Source organism: Lygodium microphyllum, chromosome 28 (genome assembly GCF_053477565.2).
Source record: "Lygodium microphyllum isolate KBCC chromosome 28, Lygodium_microphyllum_v1.1.10, whole genome shotgun sequence".
Lineage (NCBI taxonomy): Eukaryota > Viridiplantae > Streptophyta > Polypodiopsida > Schizaeales > Lygodiaceae > Lygodium > Lygodium microphyllum.
In genome coordinates, this window is record NC_141162.1 from 36,068,482 (window position 1) to 36,075,356 (window position 6,875).

Below are 6,875 nucleotides of genomic sequence, written 5' to 3' on the forward strand. Positions count from 1 at the left end.
AAGTATGAGCCTAGCAATGACCATATAGCTTCATGGAGCAATTTGAACAAGTTTGCGAAGCAAACGGTCTCATGGACCTTGCACAATGCTCTCAAGCTTTGGGTCTGTGCTTAGGTGATAAGGGGAGAATTTGGTACACTAGTCTAGATGCAGCTGAGTACACGAACTTTGCCCGTCTTAAGGACCTCTTTATCAAGAGATTCTCTGAGGCAGGGTACTCTGACAATATCATCGTCCGGTTGATGAATGTCAATCAGAGGGAAAAGGAAGACGTAAAGGACTATGCCACTCATGTGCGTAGCCTCTTCAAGAGGATCCCTGCAAATGAGCGACCTAACAAGAAGGCTGTGTCTACCGTATTTATAAATGGAATTTGAAGCGAGGAGCTCTACAAGGCTTTGGCTAGTAACTCCACTCTACACCGAGATGTGTTAGCTAGAGTCTTTGAAGAGGCAATAAGGGTGGACGATCAGCTTAGGGAGTGAAGCATGAGGAACACCAGTTGGGACAGTACAAGTTAGAGAGCTCCAGAGCGGTCAACAGTTTCAGGAGAGAGAGAGAACTCTAGCATACAGGATAAGGGAAAGAGTGTTGACCAAGGCCAGGAGCTGGCTGAGGTGAGAATGGAGCTTGCACGATTGCAAGACCAAATGAGGAAACTTGTGCGGTCGCATGTGCAGTGTATACACTGTGGCGATAACCACCTCCCAGTCAAGTGCCAAGATCCTAGATCTAGGCCGTGCTCAAACTGTGGTAGGTTCGGTCATGACGCATTATATTGCAGACTGCCAAGGAGATTCCCATATGCGCAGCAATACAACCCTCCATACTTAGGCAACAAGCCACCTAACCTCTTTGGCAGGGGAGCCTAGTTGGCGCTTCCAGCACCAAATGACGCAAGAGATAGCATCAAGGTCTTGACCCATCCACCGAGTGACGCTCCTGTTCACTATGTGGAAGAACCTAGTGTAGAGGAGACCTGCGTGAACCCATACATATCCTATGATGAGGAAGGAAATCCAATCTTGATGGACTACCAACCAATACTGATGATGGCACTAGGTGGAGGAAGAGGCAGAGGCTTTGGAGGACCAAGCCAAGATCTAATCTCATGCTGGAGTTGCGGTCATCCAGGCCATATTTCATCATGCTACTTGGAAAGGGAACAAGCAAACAAGGACAAACCTAACCTTTGATGCACCGAGTGTGGAATCACACACCTATTTCTTAACTGTCCTAGATGGAAGCCATCAACTAGTTCTGCCAACGTGCCCTCAGTACCCTTGGGGCTGTTCAGTGTGGAGACCTTTAACAGTGAGAATATGCCCATCCCACTACATGTCATGATGCGAGCACAGACAAAACAAGTAGGCATCTCATTGCCTGGGCCAAGTAACCTGGATGCAGCCTCGTTGGGAAAGAAAAGCCGGAGGAGAACAAGAAAGAGAACAAACACAAAGATTAACCTTAAGACTGACGAAGCTACAATGCTAGTGACAGGTAAGAAGGTCACAGATGCAGAGGCAGAGACCTCAGCTCCTAAGACAACAGAACTAGGGAGTGCCAAGGTAGGGGAATACCCCCACCCCAAACAGCAACTCGAGGCTATAGCCAAAGTCAAGGAGTGGGTCAAGGACGCCCAGGAACACCTTAAGGATGTAGAGCCCATATTGGAAGACCAAATTGAAGATCTCTCTAGTGTGAGTACACCCGTTTCACCGTTGCGACCTCAATCGGGGAACATATCCACACCACATGAGATGCCATAGAGGCAAGACCAGCAGGAAGAAGCATGTTAGCAAGCTAACTAAGACATATGGTCAAAGAGTGCTGACCAAGGAGGAAGGAAACCAACCAGCAACCTCCTTGCCACTTTAGTAACCACACTAGTAACCTTGAGCCTAGGAGATCTGCTTCAGCAGCACCCTTCCTTATGGCAAGAATTAAAGCACTGGGTGGAGGGAAAAGAGGAGCACACTGCCGCTGACTTGCAAGAGCACGACGTAGTCACGCAAATTCCAAGCCTAACGCTACACTCAGTTCCAAGGTCACTGCACATCAATGCTTTTTGGGAAGGCACCAAGATACATGTAGTCTTACCTATCTTAGCCTTGGGGGATGTAACACGAAAAGGAATCGTAGACACAGGCACCGGTGTCAGTGTCTTGAGCCACACAGTTTTACAGGCCTGGGGAAACCCACCCGTGGAAACGGCTAGGTTCAATGTCACATTGGCCAACGGAATGAAGGTCAGACCATTCGAGGTCCTAAAGAACTGGCCAATGAAGGTTGCAGGGGTGTAGTTTTCTGTGAACTTCATTGTCATGAAGGGAGTGGACTACGACATACTACTAGGCCGACCCTGGATGAGGAACGCTCAAGTGATTAAAGATTTGGGTAACAATCTCATCTTCTTGGGGAATAGAATAGAAGCGGTAAGGGTTGAGATGGATACTTGGAGGACTACCCCAGCCGACCTTGATGCTATCTCAACCATGCTAAAAGGTGATGCACAGGCAAGCAAACCCTATGGGTCATTGACCAAGTACATCCCTTGCCCTAAGGATGAGTGGGATTGGATGCACATCTTGGCAGCCATTGACCTACCATTCTCAGATGAGGAAGAGATATATAGGCAAGCTGCTAAATCCCCAAGCATGCCAGCAAGGGAGCCCATCGTGTCACTCTGCATGATGGCAGGAAGCTCACGTAACCCAGGGAAACCAGTCTCATTCCATATCCCCACCAACAAGCTCAAGCTTCAGGAAATCATAGAGTACCTGACCGATAAACTGAAGGGCAACATGGCTTCCAATCTTAAACCCCTAAGTGATCTTTTGGCTAAGCCTGAGTGGAAATGGACCAAAATTCATGATCTAAACCTATTGTAAAATTGGGCTTTAGTTACTGACGAAAAGGAGATTGGAAAGGAAAGCTTGGGGGATGACGAGCAGTCAGAGGGGAAAGACTTTGATGATGAGGAGTATAAGGATTGCCGCTCTATTGGAGACAAGAGTAAAGAAGAGTTAGACATGATAGAATATGACACTGAAGGGAGAATTATCGAACATATCAAGGCAGACTATAGGCCTAGAAGGGAAAGGGTAGGCTGGAATGAAAGAGGAGTCATGTGGATGGAGTGTGATAGATCCTGGTTAGAGCACATAGGAGCCATGGATTACGAGCAGGTAGGAGTGGCGCAACCATTGGTAGTTCCAGTGCTTAAGACAGATACACTTATTGAATTACGACCCCTTAGCAAAATTACTTCCTCAAGAAAGGGATATGAGTTTAATTCAAAGTCAGAAGTTAGTACGGAGTGTGATCTCGAGATACGCCAAACCTCTAAGGTCAAATGCACCAAAGGGGACTTGCCAGTCCACCTAAGACACAGATGGCTAAAGGAGGAGGCCACGAAGTGAACCAAGGACTCAGAAGCAGAGAGACAAAAGAAGCCGTAGGATCTCCCCAAATGCTTCACAAAGTTTAAGAAGGGTGATAGAATGGTGATTCTGCAAAGAGACAAGGGCAAACCAATGAGCCAATTGAGGGACCCGCCAAGGTCAAGGAAGTCAACTTGGCAGGGGAAGGCAAGAAGCCTCGACTTGTGTTCATTGCTGACGACTTGACCAAGGATGAGGAGGCTAAACTTGTTGCTCTCCTACGAGAGTATGTCGACGTGTTTGCCTGGTCCTTGGAGGAACTTAAAGGAGTCGATCCTAGGGTTATGACCCATAATATCCCAATGGTTCCAGATGCAGTGCCAACAAAGCAACCACCTTATCCTATGAATCCCAAACACGCCTATGCAGTGAAGGAGGAAATCGATAAGCTCTTGAAGGTGGGATTTATATATGATATTGAGCACACAGATTGGGTATCATCTATAGTGATCGTTATGAAAAAGACTGGTCAAATTTGAGTGTGCGTGAATTACTAAGAAAGTTAATGCCACTATGAAGAGGGACAACTACCCCTTACCATATACCGAGCACATGCTGGAGAGGGTAGCAAGAAAAGAAGCCTATAGCTTCCTAGTTGGCTTCTCTGGCTATAATCAAGTGCAAGTGCACCCTGACGATAGGCACAAGACTGCCTTCGCCACGGAGTGGGGTGTTCACCTACATCGTTATGCCCTTTGGGCTAATGAATGCACCTGCAACCTTTCAACCATTAATGTGCACCATCTTCAAGGATATTCTTAGATGCGAGTTAGAGGTGTTTGTAGATGGCTTATGCGTACACTCTAGTTGGGCCGAATACTTAGAAAAGTTGAGAGCTGACTTTGAACGGTGTCGGTTATACAACCTCTCGTTGAACCCCTTAAAGTGCTAGTTCTGGGTGAAGCACGGATGTATCCTAGGGCACATGGTGTCAAGGAACGGCATTGCAACTGACTTCTCAAAAGTCAGGGTCATTATCGGCCTACCACCACCCATTAACTACAAGGGCGTTCAATGTTTCTTAGGCCATACGGGATACTATCGACGCTTTATACTGAATTACGCACTGATTGCTAGACCATTGTACAAGTTGCTGATCGTATTCGAGTGGACTGAGGAATGCCAACATGCATATGAAGAGTTGAAGAAGGCTCTCACTGCATCAATCTTACGAGCCCCAGACTGGAGCATAACATTTCATGTACACATAGATGCCTCTAAGTTTACTATTGGAGCTGTTCTATGCTAGCCTAGTGAGCATAACCTAGATTACCCCATGAGCTTTTCCAGCATGTAGCTCACTGAAACGAAGATGAACTATTCCACTACAGAAAGGGAAGGGTTAGCCATGGTGTCTGTTGTAAAGAAATTTAGGCATTATCTCTTTGGCATACCTGACGACCTATCGGATCCTCATCTCTTTGGCCTGTCTAGCGAAAGAGACTTGTTTAGAGCCGATCTGACGCCATATTGGGCCGATGATGTAGTTCAAGTGCTAGAGAATGGTCTACCTGAGAGACCTATTGAGAAATCCAGGCTAAGGAGACTTATCTTAAAGATCTAGCCATACCAACTGATCGCCATCCAACTCTATAGGCTAGGACAAGACATTTTGTTGTGTAGATGCGTGTGTGAGTATGAGATGCATGATGTATTGAGAGAAGCGCATGGTGGAATAGCTGGAGGACACTTTAGTGGGGATACAACATCCTGTAAGGTGCTATAATCCCAACTACAGTGGCCCACCCTATTCTGTGATGCTGCTAAATTTGTAAAACACTGCGATTAGTGCCAGAGGACTAAGGGTCATGTGCGCAAGGATAAGATGGAGTTGACTCCTGTAATAGCACGATAGCCCTTCGAAAAATGGGGCATTGACTTCATTGTACCTATCAGTCCTGCGGCACAGTAACTCCCAGGCATGCTACATCATTGTGGCAACTGATTACTTGACAAAGTGGGTAGAGCCAAGAACCACTAGGAAGAATGGCGCTAGAACCGCTGCGAAGTTCTTGTGGGAGTAGGTCCTTTCACGTTTTGGTTGTCCAATTGAACTAGTAAGTGATCAAGGCACGCACTTCATTAATGAAGTGATATCCCACCTGCTCTCGACCTTCCTAATCATTCATAAAAGGTCATCGCCCTAATACCCTCAAGCAAATGGCCAAGCAAAATCCACGAATAAAATCCTAGTCAACATGCTTATGAAGGTGGTATCCACATCACAAAGTGACTGGGATAACAAATTAATGGCGGCCTTGTGGGCCTATCATATAGCTTACAAGATAGCTATACGCCCTTTAGGCTGACTTATGGAACGGAGGCCATTCTACCCTTAGAGTTCTTTGTCCCTAGCTTAAGGATAGCAGCCCAGGAGCGTTGGGAAGGAAGAGACGCTTGGACCAACCACTTAGTGGAGTTAGAGCATCTCACAAAGACTCGACTCTTAGCCACCCACGCTCTGATTTGTGAGAAGGCACGAAGAAAGATGTGATTTGACAAGCATATCAAACAACACAACTTTGATCAGGGGGACCTCATTCTACTATACTCTATGAAGGGTCACAAATAGAAAATGAAATTTCGAGGATAGGACCTTTCCGAGTACATACAATTAGTAGAACAGGCTATGTTGAATTGGAGACGCTCGAAGGTGAAGGAATAGGCTTTTTCAATGGCAGTCGCATGAAAAAGTACTATCCTCCTTCCCATCCGTTGCACGAGCCACCTATGCTTGAAGCCCCTATCAACGTTAGTGTGGCCACTATTACCGAACTGACAGATCAAGATGAAGAAGCAGTTGCACCCGCCTACCAACGAATCACGGTCACTGCAGAATGGTCGTATTTTTTTGATGCCTTGATCGACGAAGGTGCCGACTATAATATCTTGATGCATGACCAGTGGACACGTATTGGTCAACCTAAATTACAGCCCACAAATTCTAAACTCAGCCCATTTGGGGGCAACACTTACTCACTCTTAGGAAAATGCAAAGTGGTTGTCTCTATCGAGTCTGAAAGTATACCAGTCTTCTTTTATGTATTGCCAAACACTAAAGGGGCTGGTAATAAGTCACTACTAGGTCGCACTTTTAAAAAGTAGACAAACTGCAATATGGACTATAACCTAGAGCGCATCCATCTTGCTATAGGCAATGTGCGCATAGTGACTACTTCTAGTAAGGGTTATCTTGATCCTTCTACAATTGCAAAGCCACTGATAGAGACCCCTACAACCACGCCTATGACCAAGCCTAGGGAGAAGGGCTATGATATCTCACCCCACGCTCAAATTGCTAGAACGAAACCCACCAAGGCCATTCACAAGGCCAAGGAGTCCACGCTCATATGGGTGCCAAAACGATAAGGGCCACCTCCTTGTAAACCGTAGAAATGTGCTTCTAAAAGCAAAAACTATCAGTCATCACAG